Raw genomic sequence first — 22083 nt, forward strand, 5'->3', positions numbered from 1 at the left:
CAAGGGGTTTTATCTATGGATTGCATACATTTACTTTTGTTTTCATTATTGATTGTGTATTGCTCCATGGAAAGCTAAACCCTCAGTGGGTGCTTGGACTTATAATCCCTAGGATGATTTTATTTCATTGAATCCAATTGTGTTTCTTTATTTAATGTTTTAATTGAAGTCCATATTGAATGCTTGTTTAATTTATTTTCCATTAGAGTGATACTAGGGTTGAGAATCTATCTTTGTAATCCTTGTGAATGGGTGACACTTCATTAGGGTTAGACAAATCAAGCTTGGAGAGGGTCAAGAGAGTGAGTCGAGAGGTAGTAGAACGTCCCCTTTCCCTTCCGATGTGGTTTATCCTACCTCCACATTCCAAGAGTTCTTTACGGTTATGATGGAGTGAAGTGCTAAGATTCAAACTCCACTGGGGCTTAGTTGCGCAAGCAATAGAGTGAAGTGTTGAAGTAAGCCTTAGTGCTAGGGCTTAACTGTGACTAGGGGTCTTTCGCTTGGACCAAAGGGTTAGATCTATGTTAGGGAATACGGTTTATCACTTGGAATCCCTAGAGTTTCAAGCAGCCTTACACAGTGTGAGGCATCGAGAGTATCCCTTTTCTGCCGAGTCATAGTACCGGGTTAGTCGCGATTGACCTTAGGTTTAGGATCATATGTCTTTGGATTTCCATGACTCATTAAACAATAGTTAGGAGGCCTAATGATTACTCTTGCACTTGAAACAATAGTCCTAGTGTGAGCAACGTCTAGGTACCGCATCTTTCAATCGGTTACCACTCCATATTCCTATTGTGCTAACTTTTCCTTTCTTTACTTCTATTTGCAGTAATATTGTTCACTCAAATCACAACTTGATTTTCACTATAGTTAGATAGCAATATTTGTGTTTCTGATAAGTACTTGTGTATTAGTAATATGAAGTATTATTTTCTAACGATGAGCAGTACTGTTCATAGACTATTGAAAAATGAATTTCTGCATATTCGCACAGGCGTGTGGAAATTCCACACACCCGTGTTGATGCCCGATTTGAACCCTATTTAAGTCCCGATTTAAGCCCGATTTAGGGATACTTCTTTCTATATTTTGGCCTATCTTTTCTCACCTTTGGAGGCGCTCGTGGCTAGGGTTTGGAGAGCCTTTGGCTAGGCTTTTCGAGAGATTCACGGCCTTCAACACCGCATATCCTTTGGAAGAGAGTTATTGGGAGAGCTTTTCCATCAGCATTGATCCGGCGAGGTGTGCCCTAGGCTTGATTAGGGGACCTTTGAAGAATATGTAGCCATTCCACAAGACCATCGACACTAACACCAAGGGGGTTTTATTCATGGATTGCATATTTTTACTTTTGATTTTATTATTGATTGTATTTTGCTACATGGAGAGCTAAATCCCTAGTGGTTACTTGGTCTTGTAAACCCTAGGATGATATTATTTCTTTGACCTTTCTATTATGTTTATTTAATTAATGTCGTTAATTAAGTTCCAGTCTTGAATGCTTGTTGAGTTGATTTTCCCTTAGAGTGACATGAGGGTTGAGAATCCATTTAGGTAATCATTGTGGATTAGTGACACACCATGAGGGTTAGACAATGCTAGATTGGAGAGGATTGAGAGGATGAGTCGAGAGGTAGCACAACATCCCCTTTCCCGTCCGGTGTGATTTATCCTACCTCAACATTCCAAGAGTTCTTTGCAGTCACAATAGAGTGAAGTGCTATGAGATGAACTCCGCTGGGGCTTAGTTATGCAAGCAACAAAGTGAAGCGTTGAAGTAATCCTTAGTATCTAGGGCTTAATTATGACTAGGAGTCTTTCGCTTGGACCTAATGGTATCTATTTTAGGGAATAGGGTTTATCACTTGGAATCCCTAGAGCCTAAAGCAACCTAGCACAGTGTGAGGTGTCGAGACTGAGAGATTTCTCCACCTGGGCAAAGTGTAGGGTTAGTCACGGTTGATCTTAAGTTTTGGGACTGTGCGTTTAACAATCTCCATGACTCATTAAACATTAGTTAGGAAACATAATGATTGGTCTTGCACTCAAAATAGTAGTCCTAGGGTGAGCAATGTCCGGGTGCCCCATTTATCATCGATTTCCTCTCCTATCTTTTATTTGCATCTCCTTCTTCTTTTCTCATTTATATTTGTATTGATTCTTATTCACATCAATATTGATTCATTTTCGTTCTAGTTAAATAGCAATCTTTGTGCTTCTAACCTCTATTCCTTGTTGATTCGACTACTTACTCACCGGGGTACTTTATTACTTCGACAACCCGTGTACTTGCGGTACACACACACAAGGGGTGTGTCAGGAAGTTTCTACTGATACTCTGGAATTGAATTTTTGTCCTTTGTAGTATTGTCCATATCAGTGCTCATAATGGGTTCAGCAAATTCAAGTTCAGGTTCCTTCTTAGCAGTGCTTGGGAGTTGCTTCCCACTTCTTAAATTCATACCCTTCAAGGATTCCTTTTGGGCTCACTATCGTGTTGCTCAGAAGTATCCCTAGTAGCATTTCTTCCAGCAGCTTAGACATTTGAGCTACTTGATGCTCCAAGTTCCTCATAGTTGCAATGGTTTTTCTGATCATCTCCTCATGATCAGCAAACTGAGTCTCAGTACTTTTGATAAACTAGGCCATTAAATTGGTGAGATCATTGGAAGGATCTGAAGATGATGAAGACTGTGATTGTTGTATAATTTGAGGCGGAGGTTTGTATTACTACTGTTGTTATGCCAAATGTCCCTTGCTTAATTGACTCCACAGAAAATTTGGATGATTTCTCCATCGAGCATTATATCTGTTGTTATATGGATTGTTCTAATAATGATAGTTCTGACCAAGGAAGTCCACTGGCTCAATCCTTTCTACACTTGCATCAATAAAGGAGGCAAAGCTTGGGTAACATGAAAGGCCATAATGATAGTGAATGGGCACCATGCTTGAAGATGGAGATTTCATGTTGTCTAATCTCTTGGTTATTGCTTCAACCTGTGCTGGAAGAGTTGTGATGACATCCACTTGATAAAAACTAGTGAACTTCACCGGTTTATTCCTCTTTGAACTCCATTAATACTCATTGTTTGCCATCTCTTCAATCATATATTATGCTTCACTTAGTTGCTTGTTACATAATGAACCACCGGTAGTAGCATCAACCATTTGTTTAGTAGAATATTCAGTCCATTATTGAAGATATGGATTTGCATCCCCTCAATAATTCCATGTTATGGACATTTCCTTAACATCTCCTTATAAGTTTCCCATGTATTGTATAATGATTAAGATTCTAATTGCCAGAAAGAGGAGATGTCACTTCTGAGTTTGATGATCTTAGCAGGGGGGAAATATCGTGCAACAAACACCTCAGAAGTATGCTTCCATGTTGTGAGAGAGCCAAGTAGCAAGGAATTTAGCCACTGCTTGGGCCTTCCTCACAATGTGAATGGAAAGAATCTCAGATGAACTACTTCCTTAGAAACATTGCTCGCTATATAAGTGTCACAGATTTCCAAGAAGTTTCTAAGGTGCCCGTATGTGTCTTCATCATGAAATCCATCGAATTGACACATCTATTGTACTAGCTGAATTAAATTCGGTTTCAATTCAAAATTATTTGCTGTAACAGCATGACGGATCCTAAACCACTTCATTTTCCAGCCATTTCATTTTCCTAAACCACTTCCACACTTATCTCAATAGATCCTGTCCCACTCAAATTGATCTGACGGATCCTTCTTTTGAAATTTCTTTCAACTTCGGGATTAGGACTTGCTAATGGGGCAGAAGTGCTTCCACGGGTCATGCAAATGGTAGCATGTACAAAATAGAGCAATGTAAGCACAAAATAGAATAAAAGTAAAACTAAAGATAAAAATAAAATAAAGAACATGATGGAATGAAAGATATTCAATAATATATACAATATAAACAAACTAGACAAGAAGATTCTAAGCTTTCTTAATAGTTACCAGTCCCCTAAAACGGCGCCAAAAACTTGATGTGTTCTCTGATAAGTGTCTAAATGTAGGTATTTTCTTATATGTATTTTATTGAGGATTGATGCCCGTTTTGTGCTTAATCATGTACTATTTACTTTGTAGGGTACAAGAAAGCCATGGATAACATGACGACACCATTTGGGCAAAAATAAGAAGAAAATAGTCCCGAAAGCGCTGTAGTGAAATTACTGCAACAGAGTTACTGTAGTGAAGTTACTATAGCAACAACTATAGCACAGGATTGTTTGAAGCAACCTGTCCAGAACTTCATGTGGCTCCCATACAGCCTGTATGGAATGCACCCCCGTATAAAGCGAAAATTAAGGTATTGAGTGGTATACGACCCATATATATCCCCCATACTGCCCGTATTCTTCAAAGGTTATAAATACAGATTTCTAGGGCAGAAGTGGGAGACTTTTCCTTGCCCGTTTGGGCCGCCGCCACCACAATTCCTTGAAGCATTCCAACCATCTTCTGGAGATGATCCTTGTGGGAAACGAGCACACATCATCACAAAGAGGGAGAGGAGCAAAGGAGAAGGAGTTGGAGTGAAGATCTAAGCCACCATTCGAAGCTTCATCCATTCAAGGGGATCATGACTTAGAGGGGGTTTTCATTACTTCTTTTATGTTTTTGTCTTCCTTATATGTTGTATGAGTGTCATTTGTCATGAGGGATTAACATATTGTTGCGTTTGGATTTGGATGAATCCTAGGGTTCATCTTGTGTAAGAACTTTTGATGTTATTCATCATTTAATTTGATAGTTGTTTGAGAGTTAATCTTTTGTGCCTTGATGCATAGAATTACATGTATGGAGAAATCCGTGATTCTATTATGAGTGGTATGTGTAGATGTGACATACTTACGCGTACTTGATCTATGAAAGATTTAAAGGGGATACTTGTGTCGCATTGCTCTAGCTGATAAGTGCTTGTGTGTTAAGAATGTGATGTATTCTTTCGTTATGATGAGCATTACTTTTATCAGGTTTAATCATTAATACTTGTGTATTTGTGTTTTTTTTACATATGTAGGGTTGTGAAGCTAAGTACTAAGAAAAGAAGCCAAAAGTAGAATGTGTACGCACTATTTGGTGGTATCATGGAAGGAACAAATGCACTATTTAAGTCATTACAATGAGTAAGAGGGGCACGAAGGTAGTCACATTTGTGTATCCCAACTTGTACATTGATAGCAAGATCTTCACCGATGAGGCCATTGATTGAAAAAGAGTTGTGATCTACGGCATAAATGTGTGTCCGTTTATTTTGCCTTAATGAAAAGTGCGCAATTGGAATTATTTTGGCGGAGTACTATAGCAGGTTACTATAGTAAATCACTTTAGCAACAGACTGTAGCAGTTGCTGTTCACAGCCGGCCGAAAATTAGGTTTCCAGAGAATCCACACGAGCGTGTGGAAATTCCCCACACCTGTATGGAAATTCCACAGGCCGTTGTGGAGAATCCACAGGGGCGTGTGGATGCCCGATTCCAGCCCTATTTAAGCCGCGATTCAGCCCAATTTTTGGAGTTCCCTTTCACCCTTCTCTCTAACTTTTCTCTATCTTTTGAGAGGCCGCCAGCTAGGCTTTTCATAGGCTTTTGGCAAGTCTATGGAGTGGTTCTATTGATTTGACACAGTGCTCCGATTGAAAGAAGGTTATTGGGGGAGCTTTCATCCGCATCGATCTGGAGAGGTGTGCCCTAGGCCTGATAAAGGTTGACCTTTGGAGAAGACGATGCTAGTACACAAGACCATCGACACAAATACCGAGGTAGTTTTCCTATGGATTACTTGTTTTTACATTCGATTTCATTGTTAATTGTAACTAGCTCCATGAAGAGCTAAATCCTTAGTGGGTACTTGGATTTGTGAAGTCTAGGATATATTTGTTTCTTTAATCTTCTATTATGTTTTCCTTAATTGATGGCTTTAATTGAGTTTCAATCTTGAATTCTTGCTGCATGATTTCTCATTTAGAGTGACACTAGGGTTGGGAGTTTACATTGGTAACCTTTATGAGTGAGTGCCACCATGAGAGTTAGATATTGCATGATTGGAGAGGGTCGAGAGGGTGTGTCGAGAGGTAGTGAAGCATCCCCTTCCCTCTCTGATGTGATTTATCCTACATCCACTTTTAAAGAGTTCATTCCGGTCATGGTAGAGTGAATGGACTAAGGGATGACCTCCGCTGGTGCTTAATTGCACAGGAAACGGAGTGAAGGGTTGAAGTGACTTTACCACCTAGGGCTTAATTGCGGCTAGGGGTATTTCACCTTTACTAAAGGGTTAGATCTATACATTGTGACAAGGTCCCCTTGCTTATATCCCGCAAGTGCACGGGTTTGTCATACTAATAATCCCGGATGAGTGGGTATCGTATCCACAGGGAGTAGGGAATAAAAATACTTAATTCTCTTCTTAACTATGTGAAAAGTGAATAGTGTTATATGTGACAATGATTCAATTCTCAAAAGTAAAAAATACAAGTAAGAGAGCACAAGTAAATGAGAAGGTAAGACAATCGATAAAGATGGGGTACCCGGATATTGCTCCGTCTAGGACAATCATTGCAAGTGCAAGAACCCTCTATTATGCTTCCTAATTAATGCAATAGTGAGTCATGGAAATCCTTAATTACATAGTCTCAAATATAAGGTTAACCATGCCTAACTCTATACATATCCCAGTGGAGAGATTGGATAACCTCTCAACCTCGCACTCGCATAGAATTGCAATGAGCTCTAGGGATTTCAAGTGATAAATCTCTTCCTAATTATAGACCTAACCCTTTGGTCCAGGTGGAAGGTCCCTAACCATAATTAAGCCCTAGATACTAAGATCACTTCTACGCTTCACTCCATTGCACGAACAACGAAGCCCCAGCGGAAGGTCATCCCTTAGACCATTCACTCTATTACGGCTGCAAAGAACTAGAGGAACGAAGGTAGAATCTAACACATCGGAGGAGAAAAGGGATGCTCCTATACCTCTTGACTCACCCTCTCAACGCTCTCCAACCTAGATTTGTCTAACACTCATGGTGTGTCACTCACTCACAAGGTTACCAACAAGAACTCTCAACCCTAGTGTCACTCTAGGGGAAATGTTCATACAATCAAGCATTCAAGGTTGGAACTCACAATAAACATCAATTTATTGAAAGCATAATAAAGAAGTTCAATGAAGCGAATACATCCTAGGGTTCACAATCACCCAAGTACTCACTAGGGGTTTAGCTCTCCATGGAGCTAAGTACAATCAAAGAAATTAAATGTAAAAGCAATGAATCCATAAAGAAACCCCCGAGCTTGAATGTAGACTTAGAAGAAAATGGAAAGAGCCTGTCCAAGAACAGTCTAATTTAGCTGAGTTGGAAGTGGAAGGATCTGAAAACATGGCAAAACAGAATGAGCAATAGCGAACATTATCCGATTATGCCAGACCTTCAGTGTTGGGGACACAGTCGAGCATTGTGCGTCCCCCGATTACAGCTCAGAACTTTGAGTTGAAGCCAACATTCATCCACATGTTGCAGCAATCCGCAAAGTTTAATGGTTTGGCCGATGAGGATCCAAACAGTCACATAGAGAGCTTTCTCAAGATGTGTGATATGCTGAAGATAAATGGGGTGATGGATGATGCCATCAAATTGAGAGCCTTCCCGTTTTCCCTAAAAGGGAGAGCGAAGCAGTGGCTACACTCGTTACCTAGAGCGTTAATTACCACATGGGAGAAGATGGTGGAAGCTTTTCTAGCTCGTTATTTCCCTCCTGAAAAATCAGCAAAGCTTAGGAACGAGATCTCATCCTTTGTTCAGTTGGAATTAGAGTCTCTATTTGATACATGGGAAAGGTTTAAGGAGCTCCTGAGGAAGTGCCCACAACACAGATTCCCGGAGTGGATGATTATTCAAACCTTTTATAATGGTTTGAACCCGAGTTCAAGGCAACTCTTGGATGTGGCAGGAGGAGGTACCTTAGGTAGCAAGACCCCCGATGAGGCCCGTCAGTTGATTGAAGAAATGGGGTTAAACAGCTACCAATGGAATGCTAGGGAGAAGAAAAAGATGGCCGGTCTCCATGAGATAGATGCGGTAACTTCATTGGCGGCCCAAGTGGAAAATTTGAGTAAGAAGTTAGATCTTCTAACTTCAAATAGAGTGGCGGCCGTGAGTAATTGCATCGGGTGTGGTGGAGCACATGCTCCCTCCGATTGCCCGATCTCTACTGGTGATGTTTCTTCGGTGGAGAATGTTGATTTTGTAGGAATGACATGAGACTTCAAGGAAACCCATATAGGAATACCTACAATCCAGGTTGGAAGATTCATCCCAATTTCTCATGGAGTAATCAAGGTCCACAAAAGGCCATGGGGCCATCGGGTTTCCAACAACAACAACAAGCCCCTCAGGTGGAAAACAGAGTCTCAGGTTTGGAAACCCGAATGACTGACCTAGAGAAGCACTTGGCTAGATTTGTGCAATATGCAAATACAAGGTTTGAATCAGTCGAGGCTACACTTCACAACCACACCGCCTCTTTGCATAACCTTGAAAATCAGGTGGGGCAAATTGCGAAGTCTCTTTCTGAAAGGCCACATGGAAGCTTGCCGAGCAATACAGAGACCAATCCTACGTGAAGGCAATCACTTTGAGAAGTGGCCGTGAGGTTGAAGGTAGGCTTCAGAGTGAGAAGTCAAAAGAATATGCACCCGACGTTATAGAGGTAGAAGAGAGAACAAGCAAAGAGAAAGAGGTGGTACCCCCACCTTTCAAGCTAAGAATCCCTTATCCCTCTATATTGAAAACTGACGAATGGGATGAATAGTACAAGAAGTTCTAGAGTTTGTTCAAGCAACTCCACGTCAATATTCCTTTTGTTGAGGCATTGGCCAAAATGCCTAAGTATGCAAAGTTCTTGAAAGACTTGCTGACTAATAAGAGGAAGTTGGAGGAAAGTGGTTCAGTGATTTTAGATGCTTCATGCTCGGCGGTATTGCAAAAGAACATGGCAAACAAGAAGAAAGACCCGGGAAGCTTCATCATTCCGTGTAATATTGGCAATCTAGGTGAAGAAATGGCATTGGCGTACTCAGGGGCAAGTATCAACGTCATGACATACACCTTCTTTCAAAAACTAGGCTTGGGCGAGCCTAGGCCTACTCGGATGACTTTGCAACTAGCGGACGGAACAGTGCGACATCCGAGAGGCATCATTGAAGATGTGCTTATCAAGGTGGGCAAGTACATTTTTCCGGTTGACTTTGTAGTGCTAGATGTCGATGAGGATGCGGATGTACCCTTGATACTTGGGAGACCATTCTTGTGGACTTCCAAAGCATTGATTGACATGGATGGCGGAGAGCTCACATTGAAAGTTGGAGATCACAAGCTCACATACCGCCTTGCTAAAGCCATACGGCATTCTCTTGACATCGATAATACTTTATACTTTTTAGACACTACTGATGAGATTATTGATGAATACATGCAGGAAATGTTCAATCCGGGGATCTTGAAGAAGGTGCTCCAGAAAATGAAGAGGGATAGAAGACGCCACTGGAAACAGTCCAATGCTGTTGGAGACGTCTGTGAACCAAAGAAGTTGGATGAACCATTGCTAGGATGTCCCAAACCCGATAATACATCCTCTACCCTCAAGAGACTCTGCACATCATGCTTTCAAGACATGGGTAAGAGGGCAACCTTCATCTATGAACCAGTGAGGTAAGACAAGGTACGTCAAGCTTAGTGACGTAAAACAAGTGCTTCTTGGGAGGCAACCCAAGTGTTTACTGTTTTCTTATTTTTAGTTAGGTTGTTTGCATGAATAAATTGGTAAGTGGTTGTGTCTTGATTTTTATGATGCTTGTCCTACAATTTTATTGTGGGTTTTTAAAGTCATTGTGTGATTTCAAGTGGAATTGGCAAAGTATGGTCGTTTGAGCTCTATTTCATGATTTTCACTGGTAAAATTTGCCTAATAGAGTAGGCTCTGAGTGTGTACACATGTTCAGAAATTTTCTGTAGAGCCTGCAGATTTTTTCTAAGTCATCCAGAGAAATTATACGGGCGTGTGGAATTTCCGCACGCCCGTGGAGGTGCACTGCGAGCTCAGCCAGAGAAGGCACAGGGGCGTGCGGCTGCCCCTGTGAACGACCATGCGACTGTCACACGCCCGTGGGTAATTTCCACATGGGCTTGTGAACTCCTGCAAGGTTTGGCAGATTATCCCGAGAGCACACAGGGGCGCGGACTCACCCCTGTGGGCGACCTTGTGAAACAGCACGGGCGTGGGTAATTTCCATACGCCGCTACAAAACTCTGCAGAGGCGTTCTCCCCATCCCCAGAAGACACAGGGGCGTGTGGCTGCCCCTGTGAGTTGGGCATGTGAAGGTCCACGCTCGTGCGGAATTTCCACACGGGCGTGTGGAACACTTGGTATTTTTCTCGGATGTCCAAAGAAGCCAAAGGGACGTGCGGCTGCCCTGTGGGTCTGACGCACGGGCGTGGGTATTTTCCGCACACCCGTGTGAGATCGTTCAAAGTTAGTGAAAGTTTATCCCGAGAGCGCCCAGGGGTGTGCACCTGCCCCTGTGAAGCTCTCCTATGGGGCGCACGGTTGTGGGTAATTACTGCACGCCCATGTGGATGCACAGAACATCAAGGGTCGCAAGTTCTTTTTAAAGAAGATTAGTTTCTCTCCCTCTTCATGACCTCTATTCATCTGGAAACACTATCACATCATTCTCCGATTTCATAGCGCTAATTTGGTAGAATTCCTGCAAGGTTTTCCGTCGGGTTCTTCATTTTCTCATGTCATCTCGTCGGTAAGCCCTATTCCTCATTTTCTTTGCCAATTCATGGTTTCCATCAATTAATGTGGTTAATAATGCTTTGTTTCTTCAATTAGAAAAATGATTGATGTTTAGAGAAAAGTTAGAAGTATTTTTAAGTTGTATTTTTGGATTTTTGAAGCGCGGCGGTGCGGTTTTCACTCCCCGTGGATCCACACGGGCGTGCGTGAATTCCACACGACCGTGTGGATTTTTGCAGCATTATTTATCAACTTGTTTGATCGATTTTGTTTCAAATTTTGCAGATTATGTTACTTCGATCAAAGAACCAAGCTGATAAGAGACCGCGTGAGTCATCCCCTGAGACTGAGGGCATGAGGTCTGCGATTCTAGAGCATCAGGTTCGCTATGAGCGCTTGTCAAAACTCCGTTTCGGGCAGACTCGATTCCTGGACACAACTATACTACGAGATCTACAGCAGGGAGATGAGCTCGCTGATGAGGTAGAGGATCTCGTTTCAGTAAGTAGTTGGTGGCAGTTATTGACGATTAGAGAGCCAGCCATCCTAGTGTTTGCACTGGAGGTGCTTTCATCATTCGAGTTTGACAGATCGTACGCGAGCTTCGGACGTTTGATCTCCATTCAGTTCAGAGTATTTGGACACCACTATAGCTTGAGCGTTACTCAATTTTTAGTACTACATGGCTTGTATGAGGAGGCATTCACAGATACGGAGCAGCACACCTCGGGCCATCTGATCGATTATCCCGGAACCTTGACCCCTGCAGATGACTACGAGTACTATATGGTCGTGGTCAGATCGAGCTGGGGGTGTCCAAGGCCACGTGCCTTTCCCGACCTGCATACAGATATTTACATTCCATTATGAGTAGGTCGGTGAATGGCCGTGGTGATAGCACTTGTGTTCTGAGCCGTCAGGAACTACTGTACTTGTACTCGATGGTGCAGCACGTACCGATTCACTTTGGACACATCATGGCAGAGTACATCAGACATCAGGGACACTATGCTAGACTGGGAGCGATCTTCTCGGGCCCCTACATTACGAGATTAGTGCTAGGCATGGGTCTCTTGGATTCGATTCGTGGGGCTGAGAAGACGGGTATACCTGCCCCTCTGAGTCTAGAGATGATGAGATTAATGGCTATGATCCGCGGGGTTTGGACAGGAGTTTTTGCTTTAGTGCTACAAGCTCCAAAGATAGCCGAGGATGAGGGTGATAAAGCCGGGGCATCTCAGCCCGCTCCCGAACCTCAACCAGCACCAATGGAGACCGAGGCACCTCCAGTGGCAGAGGAACCACCCCCCATGCGTATGTTTTCACCATCTCGAGCTTATGATCACTTTGAGAGGCTCGAGAGCGCTTTGGGGGTGGTACGGACTGAGATAGCGGAGGCTCGAGCCGAGATTGCAGAGATTAGGGCTACGCAGGCCACTCAGTACACAGAGTTCATAGCACGTTTCAACATATTACACCAGATCTTAGAGTGAGACGTCGCCTCATCATTTGTCCTGCGGCCGCGGACTCCTCAAGCCCCCTCAGTTCCTCCGGCAACCTCATCCCCTACCCCGGCACCGGTGGACCCACCATGTGCATCTTCACCAACAGCAGCAGCAGCACCTGAGCTCGAGGGTGACATGACATTTGATTTTTAGTTCTTTTTCTTTTATGCATTTTATTTTAGACTTGTTCACTCAGAAAGGATTCTCCTTCTGAGTTTATTTTCATTTTGCAACTCGAGTTGTATTCATTATCTATCTTTTATATATACTAGAGATATTTTGTTTTTATTGAGCTTCACTGAACCCCCCTCGTGTATGCGTGCAGATGGTCTTGTCTTCTTGGGAATTGAGACTTAGTCATGGGCACGGCCAAGGTGCTTAGGCACATAACCGTGTGAGCTTCACAACCCGTCAGAATACTACCCCCATAGAATTAGCTTCATCAAACGCAACACTAGGAGTCAGGGAAGTATCGTTTTGATTGCTTCTCCCACATTTGCTTTTGAAGGATATATATTTTGAGTGAGCTTGTATGTGTACATTGGGGACAATGTACAACTTAAGTATGGCGGGGAGTTTCATAGTGCACACATTCTTTTCTATTGTTCTTGATTGTTATATGCTCACATAGCCAATGGCGATTCACTGACAAGGTCCCCTTGCTATATACCGCAAGTGCACGGGTTTGTCGAAGTAATAATCCCGGGTGTGCGGGGTCGAGTCCACAGGGAGTAGGGAGTAAAGACACTTAATTCGATTCTTAGCTATGTGGAGTATCAACAATGATAAGTGTGGTAATGATTCAATTCTCAGAAATTAAAAGCAACAAGTAAGAGAGCAAAAGTAAGGAGAGGCAAGGCAATCGATAAAGATGGGGTACTCGGATGATGCTTCACCTAGGATAATCGCTTCAAGTGCAAGAACTCTCTATTATGCTTCCTAATCAATGCAATGGTGAGTCGTGGAAATCCTTACATACATAGTCCCAAATCTAAAGTCAATTATGCCTAACTCTATACATGTCCCGGAGAAGAAATCGAATAATCTCAACACCTCGCACTCGCATAGAGTTGTAATGAGCTCTAGGGATTCCAAGTGATAAATCTCTTTCTAGATTTAGACCTAACCCTTTGGTCCAGGTGGAAGGTCCTTAGCAATAATTAAGCCCTAGATACTAAGATCACCTCAACGCTTCACTCCATTGCACGCGCAACTAGGCCCCAGCAGAGGTTCATCAATCAGACCATTCACTCCATTATGGCCACAAAGAACTCGAGGAACGGAGGTAGAATCTATCACGTCGGAGGGGAAAGGGGACACTCCTGTACCTCTCGACTCACCCTCTCAACCCTCTCCAACCTAGCTTTGTCTAACGCTCGTGGTGTGTCACTCACTCACAAGGTTACCAACAAGAACTCTCAACCCTAGTGTCACTCTAGGGGAAATGTTCATACAATCAAGCATTCAAGGTTGGAACTCATAATAAACATCAATTTATTGAAAGCATAATAAAGAAGTTCAATGAAGCGAATACATCCTAGGGTTCACAATCACCCAAGTACAATCAAATAAATCGAATGTAAAAGCAATGAATCCATAAAGAAACCCCCTCGATGGTCATGTCAATGGTCTTGTGGAAAGTCCTCTACTCGTCATCCAAGGATTCCTTCATCCGTTATAGGATACGCCTCGATCGAAGCTCCCCTACCAACCTTCTTCCTAATTGAATCACAATGTCGGCGCCATAGAACCTCTCCAAGACCTTGGCCAATACCCTTCGAAACCCTAGCCGAAGCCCTCTCGTAAGTTGGTGAAAAGATAGAGAAGAGAATACCAAAATCGGGGCTGAATCGGCTTTAAATAGGGCTGGAATCGGGCAACTCCACGGGCGTGGATGATACACGCGCCCGTGCGGAATTTCCACACGGCCGTGGGGAACTTCCGCTGGGGCTTAGTTGCGCGTGCAATGGAATGAAGCGTTGAAGTGATCTTAGTATCTAGGGCTTAATCGTGGTTAGGGACCTTCCACCTGGACCAAAGGGTTAGGTCTATAATTAGGAAGAGATTTTTCACATGGAATCCCTAGAGCTCATTGCAACTCTATGCGAGTGCGAGGTTGAGAGGTTATCTAATTTCTCCTCCGGGACATGTATAGAGTTAGGCATAGTTGACCTTAGATTTGGGACTATGTAATTAAGGATTTCCACGACTCACCATTGCATTGATTAGGAAGCATAATAGAGGGTTCTTGCACTTGAAACAATTATCCTAGGCGGAGCATTATCCGGGTACCCCATCTTTATCGATTGCCTTACCCTCTTCTTTACTTTTGCTCTCTTACTTGTTGTTTTTATTGTTGAGAATTGAATCATTGTCACACTTATCATCATTGATCTTTCACATAGCTAAGAAGCGAATTAAGTATTTTTATTCCTATTCCCTGTGGATTCGATACCCGCTCATCCGGGATTATTACTTCGACAAACCCGTGCACTTGTGGGATATACGCAAGGGGATCTTATCATAAGCTTTTGCTTTTCCTTAAGCTAAAATTAAACATTCTGTACATCAATGAAGAAAATATTGAAAGTGCTTGGCCTTGGGTTCACCAAAGTATACAAAGAGAGGATTCTACAAGTAAGGGAAATTTCAACACTAAATATGAAAGATCAAAGCTCTAGCTAAAAACTTTAATCAAAAAGGAAAACAAACCCGAAATTGTGTACGTGTGTGAACTCACTCAAAACAACCCATTGTATACTCCTCAAAGTTCTTTGTACAAGGGACTTATTTATCTACAAAAGTGACAACAATTTCAAAGATGGTAGTAGCTTCACACATCCTCTAATGTAGCACTTTCCAAAGCGGCCGCTAAAGTGGCTTTCACACTTTCGAGGTGGTAGCTCTTTCTACCGGAGTGGTAGCTTTCACTCATCCTATGAGATAGCTCTTTCTCTCATTAGGGCATTGCTAGTATCCGACTTATGAGAGTAGCTTCATACTACATAGGTGGTAGCTCTTTCCACCCAACAAGCACAAATAAACAATAAAACTATTTTGTTCTTTCTTTTAATTTTCCATATTTTTTTTAGAATTTAACACAAGAAACAACTATAACTAGTCCTTTTAACATCAAACATGAGTTTCCAAAAGAGTTTAAAGAGTGAATAGTGCACTGAGTGTAAATCAGGCAAAAATTCCTAGAAATTCAAGCAAAACTAGAGCATGAAAATATTCAATGTTAAAAATTCTCCTAAACTTAAGAATACGATCATTGCAACTAGGGTGAACCGCCATTTGCTATGTGAGCATATATCAATCAAGAACAATAGAAAAGATGTGTGCACTATGAAACTCCCCCCCACACTTAAGATGTACATTGTCCCCAATGTACACATGCAAGCTCACACAAAATGTATATCATTCAAAAGCAATTTTGGGAGAAGCAATCAAAACAATACTCCCTTGACTCATAGTGTTGTGTTTGATGAAGCTAATTCTATGGGAGTAGTGTTCCGACGGGTTGTGAAGCTCACACGGCCAAGTGCCTAAGCACCCTTGGCCGTGCCCATGACTAAGTCTCAATTCCCATGATGACAGGACCATCTGCACGCATACACGAGGGGGTTCAATGAAGCTCAATAAAAACAAAAACAACTCGAGTTTATATAAAAGATAGACAATGAATACAACTCGAGATGCAAAATGAAAATAAACTCAGAAGGAGAATCCTTTCTGAGTGAACAAGTCTAAAATGAAATGCATAAAAGCAAAATAAAGTAAAGTCAAGTGTTAATGTCGCCCTTGGGCTCCGGTGCTGCTGCTGGTAAAGATGCACATGGTGGGTCCACCGGTACCGGGGTAGAGGATGGGGTGCAGTAGATGCCGAGGGTCTGGATCTCAATAGATCTCGTAGAAAGTCAAAAGCAGAGCCATAAGATCGTATCTTGAGCTGTCTGTATAAGTGACGAGCTCCGCTATCTCGGTCCGAATCTCTCTCATAATGCTCTCAAGCCTCTCAATACAGTCATAAGCACAAGGACCCTGTGCTGCAGGGTGTCTGGGACTCTGCCGGGAATCCTCCACAGTATCTCCTCCGCTCTTGGCGTTCTCTGGGGTAGATGTAGCAAGAATACAGACCCATGGCCCACATCTCCGTACCAACCCCATCATCCTGATCATCTCAAATGCAAGAGGGGTAGGCACAACTGTCCTCTCAGCACCACGTAAAGCATCCCCCAAACCCATTCCCAAGATGAGGCTAGTGATGTAAGGGCCATCAAATAATAAACCCACTCTCACAGACTGACCCTGGTGTCTTAGAATATCTGCTAATATGCACCCCAAGTGAGTCGGCACATTGCGGGCCATGGAGTATAAAAAGAACAAATCCTGCCTGGTGAGAGCAGCTGTGTTATCTGCTCGACCTGACACAGACCTGCTGATAACCATGTGCAAATACCTGTAGCTCAACCGGGATAGGCTAGTGGTTTTCGACATCCCCGGTTCATACTCCCCATGTCCACACAGAATCCTATACGCATGATGTGGAGTCACTGATACCGGAAAATCCGTAGGTAAACGTCCATACTCCACTATACCTGTATATACGACAAAGTACAGGCCCATCTGAATCGAAAACTCAGTGAAACTCATGGAAAATGGATGTCTGAATGCCCGAACTGTATAGCCTCCATAGTATCAAATCTCCCATGCATCAAATGAAACTCAAAAGAAGCTAAAACCTAAAGCGTCAATGCGCGGTAAGCTGGCTTACTGATCGTCAGTAGCCTCTTCCAGCTTCCTACTGCTAGCATCTTATCAATCTCATTAGCTAGCTCGTCACCGCGCTGAATATCTCTCCGCACTTACAAATCCGTGAAACAAGTCTGACCAAAACCAAGTGCTGAATGTCTCTCAAATCGAGCTTGATGCTCGGGATTTGAGAATTCCATGTGTATTGGCTCGGGTGGGGTGATTCTGAGATGCTTTACTTCGTTCTTCCTCACGCGAGGTGCCATATCTGCAGTATATAAAGAGGAAAACGATCAAAGATGCTCAAAAGCAGTATACTACAGAATTTCACACGGGCTTGTGGAAATTACCCACGCCCCATGTGGATCTGCAGGCCGTGAAAAAAAAACCGCACGGGTGCACAGCAATTCTCAAGAATTCAACTTAAAACTGCATCTAGGCGCTTTCTAAACATACACCATGTATTATAAAAATGAAAATTCGCAATTAAACACATTTAATCTGTGAAAAACAATAGTTGGCGAAGAAAAGAGGATAAAAAGGTTACCGAAGAAATAAATGTGAAAACTTTGAAAATCGGAACGATAAGTGAAACAAAATCCTCCAAAACGACGATGAGCGGTCGAGAAGATGATTAGAAATAGTTTTCAGGCGACTGGAAATGAAGAATGAGATGGATCACAAGGTTTTTAAGGAAAAAATCGTGTCCCATGGAATTCTGTGCATCCACACGGGCGTGTGGAAATTACCAACGCCCGTGCGCCTCATTACAAGAGAACCACAGGGGCGCACACATGCCCCTGTGCGCCCTCGGGAAAAACTCTCACTGACATTGAACGATCTCATACGGGCGTGCAGAAAATACCCACGCTCGTGCGCTCGACCAACAGGGGCAGTCGCACGTCCCTGTGGCTTCTCTGGACATCCGAGAAAAATACCAAGTGTTCTACACGCACGTGCTGAAATTCCGCACGGGCATGGACATTTGCATGCCCAACTCACAAGGGCAGCCACATGCCCCTGTGTCTTCTTGGGATGGAGAGAACTCCTTTGCAGACTTTCACACGGGTGTGTGGAAATTACCCACGCACGTGCAATTTTCACAAGGTCACCCACAGGGGCGAGTCCACGCCACTGTGTGCTCTCGGGATAATCTGCCCAACTCTACAGGAATTCACACGCCCGTGCGGAAATTACCCACGAGCGTGTGAGAGTCGCATGGTCGTTCATAGGGGTAGCCACACACCCCTGTGCCTTCCCTGGATAAGCTCGCAATAGAAATCCACAGGCGTGCTGAAATTCCACACGCTAGTGTGTTTTCTGTGGAGGCCTTGGAAAATTGTGCAGGCTCTGCAGAAAATCTCTGAACATGTTTACACACTCAGAGCCTGCCCTATTATGTAAATTTTACCGGTGAAAAACATGGCCTAAAGCTCAAACGACACAAATTCGCCAATTGCACATGAAAACACACGATGAATACACCAAAGCACACAAGAAAATCTCAGCACAAGCATCTAAAAATCAAGACACCAACACTTAACATATTATTCATGCAAAGAAACTAAACTAGAAAATAAAAAAATAGTAAACACTTGAGTTGCCTCCCAAGAAGTGCTTGTTTAACGTCACTAAGCTTGACGTATCTTGTCTTACCTCACGGGGGTTCATAAATGAAGTTTGCCCTCTTACCTATGACTTGAACGCATGATGAGCACAATCTCTTGAAAGTAGAGGGTGTATTATCGAGCTTAGGACCACCTAGCAATGGTTCATCCAACTCTTTCCATTGACGTACGTCTCCAGCAGCCTTGGAGTGTTTCCGGTGGCGTCTCCTAGCCCTCTTCATTTTCCGGAGCACTTTCTTCAAGATCCCCAGGGTAGATGGTACTTTTTCTGTCGAACCAAGCATCATTACTTCTTCATAATCCTCCTCTTGGTCGAACAAACCTTCATAGGGATCCGGATTGAACATCTCCTGCATGTATTCATCAATAACCTCATCAGTAGTGTCTAGAAAATATAAAGTAACATCGAACTCAAGAGAATGACGCATGGCTTCAGCAAGGCGGTATGTGAGCTTGTCATCTCCAATTCTCAATGTGAGCTCTCCGCCGTCCATGTCAATTAATGCTTTGGAAGTCCGCAAGAACGGTCTCCCAAGTATCAAGGGTACATCCGCATCCTCATCGACATCTAGCACTACAAAGTCAACCGGAAAAATATACTTGTCAACCTTGACAAGAACGTCTTTAATGATGCCTCTTGGATGTCGCACTATTCGGTTCGCTAGTTGTAAAGTCATCGAGTAGGCCTAGGCTCGCCCAAGCCTAGCTTTTGAAAGAAAGTGTATGGCATGATGTTGATACTAGCCCCTGAATCCGCCAATGCCATTTCCTCACCTAAATTGTCAATATTGCAAGGAATGATGAAGCTTCCCGGGTCTTTCTTCTTGTTCGGCTTGTTCTTTTACAATACCGCCGAGCATGAAGCATCTAAAAAATCTGAAGCACTCTCCTCCAACTTCCTTTTGTTGGTCAACAAGTCTTTCAAGAACTTCGCATACTTAGGCATTTGGGCCAATACCTCAACAAAAGGAATATTAATGTGGAGCTGCTTGAACAAACTCAGGAACTTCTTGTACTGTTCATCCCTTTGGTCATTTTTCAATCTAGATGGATAAGGGATTCTTGGCTTGAAAGGTCGGGATGCCACCTCTTTCTCTTTGCTCGTCCCCTCTTCTACCTCTATAACCTCGGTGCATGTTCTTTTGGCTTCTCACTCGGAAGCCTACCTTCAACCTAACGACCACTTCTCAAAGTGATCGCCTTCACATGCTCTCTATGGTTGGTCTCTGTATTGCTCGGGAAGCTTCCATGTGGCCTTTCAGAGAGAGACTTCGCAATTTGCCCCACCTGATTTTCAAGGTTATGCAAAGAGGCGGTGTGGTTGTGAAGTGTAGCCTCGACTGATTCAAACCTTGTATTTGTAGATTGTACAAATCTAGCCAAGTGCTTCTCTAAGTCAGTCATTCGGGTTTCCAAACCCAGTGGCCCAATGGCCTTTTGTGGACCCGGATTACTCCATGAGAAATTGGGATGATTCTTCCAGCCCGAATTGTAGGTATTGCTATATGGGTTTTCTTGAGGTCTCATGCCATTCCTACAAAATCAACATTCTCCACTGAAGAAACATCACCAATAGAGATCGGGCAATCGGAGGGAGCATGTCCTCCACCACACCCGGTGCAATTAGTCATGACCGCCACTCTATTTGAAGTTAGAAGATCTAACTTCTTACTCAAACTCTCCACTTGAGCCACCAATGAAGTTATCGCATCTATTTCATGGAGAGGGGCCACTTTTTCCTTCTCCCTAGCGTTCCATTGTTAGCTGTTTAACCTCATTTCTTCAATTAACAGTCGAGCTTCATCGGGGATCTTGCTACCTAAGCTACCTCCTCCTGCCATATCCAATAGTTGCCTTATACTCGGGTTCAAACCATTGTAAAAGGTTTGAACAATCATCCACTCCGGGAATCCATGTTGCGGGCACTTTCTCATGAGCTCCTTGAACCTTTCCCATGTCTCGAATAGAGACTCCAATTCCAACTGAACAAAGTATGAGATCTCATTCCTAAGCTTTGCAGATTTTTCGGGAGGGAAATAACGGGCAAGAAAAGCTTCTACCATCTCCTCCCATGTGGTGATCGATGCTCTAGGTAGTGAGTGTAGCCACTGCTTCGCTCTCCCCTTTAAGGAAAATGGGAAGGCTCTCAACTTGATGGCATCATCCGTCACTCCATTTATCTTCAGCATATCACACACCTCGAGAAAACTCACTATATGACTGTTTGGATCCTCATCAGCCAAACAGTTAAACTGTGCAGATTGCTGCAACATGTGGATGAATGTTGGCTTCAACTCAAAGTTCTGAGCTATAATCGGGAGACGCACGATACTCGATTGTGTCCGCAACACTGAAGGTCTGGCATAATCGGATAATCTTCGCTGTTACTCATTCTGTTCTGCCATGTTTTCAGATTCTTCCATTTCCAAATCAGCTAAATTAGACTGTTCTTGCACAGGCTCTTTCCCTTTTCTTCTAAGTGTACGTTCAAGCTCAGGATCTCCTTCAATCAATATTAAGGGATTCCCTCGGGTCATAACCTAGACCTGCACCCAAAAAGAAAAAAAAAGAAATCAGAACAATGATAGAATAAGAAGATAGAAAATAGAATGTATGGTGAAATAGCTAAGAAAACAAAGTGCAAAGTATCTCTAAACGCCTACTCCCCGGCAATGGTGCCAAAAACTTGACAAGGTCCCCTTGCGTAATTCCCGCAAGTACACGGGATTGTCGAAGTAATAATCCCGGGTGAGCGGGTATCGAATCCATAGGGAGTAGGGAATAAAAACACTTAATTCGCTTCTTTGCTATGTGAAAGATCAGTAGTGATAATTGTGACAATGATTCAATTCTCAAAAGTAAAAGCAACAAGAGAGCACGAGTAAAGGAGGAGGTAAGGCAATCGATAAAGATGGGGTACTCGGATAATGCTCCACATACGATAATTGTTTCAAGTGCAAGAACCCTCTATTATGCTTCCTAATCACTGCAATGGTGAGTCGTGGAAATCCTTAAATATATAGTCCCAAATCTAAGGTCAACTATGCCTAACTCTATACATGTCCCGGAGGAGAGATTAGATAACCTCTCAACCTCGCACTAGCATAGAGTTGCAATGAGCTCTAGGGATTCCAAGTGATAAATCTCTTCCTAATTACAGACCTAACCCTTTGATCCTGGTGGAAGATCCCTAACCACGATTAAGCCCTAGATACTAAGATCACCTCAACGCTTCACTCCGTTGCACGCGCAACTAAGCCCTAGCGGAAGTTCAACCCTCAGACATTCACTCTATTATGGCCGCAAAGAACTTGAGGAATGGAGGTAGAATCTATCTCGTCGGAGGGGAAAGGG

The 22083-nt window shown here is 43.1% G+C and overlaps 2 non-coding genes across 2 annotated transcripts; one reads left to right on the plus strand and one right to left on the minus strand.

Annotated features, from left to right (window-relative positions):
- Nucleotides 1-7809: 7809 nt before the first annotated feature.
- Nucleotides 7810-7916, minus strand: LOC120259781. The gene has a single exon (XR_005536332.1). It is a non-coding gene; the product is annotated as a small nucleolar RNA R71 (small nucleolar RNA).
- A 12721-nt stretch (nucleotides 7917-20637) lies between these two features.
- LOC120259672 lies at nucleotides 20638-20744 on the plus strand. Its single transcript, XR_005536229.1, has one exon. It is a non-coding gene; the product is annotated as a small nucleolar RNA R71 (small nucleolar RNA).
- Nucleotides 20745-22083: the final 1339 nt, after the last annotated feature.

The sequence above is a fragment of the Dioscorea cayenensis genome, chromosome 4, assembly GCF_009730915.1.
Source record: "Dioscorea cayenensis subsp. rotundata cultivar TDr96_F1 chromosome 4, TDr96_F1_v2_PseudoChromosome.rev07_lg8_w22 25.fasta, whole genome shotgun sequence".
NCBI lineage: Eukaryota > Viridiplantae > Streptophyta > Magnoliopsida > Dioscoreales > Dioscoreaceae > Dioscorea > Dioscorea cayenensis.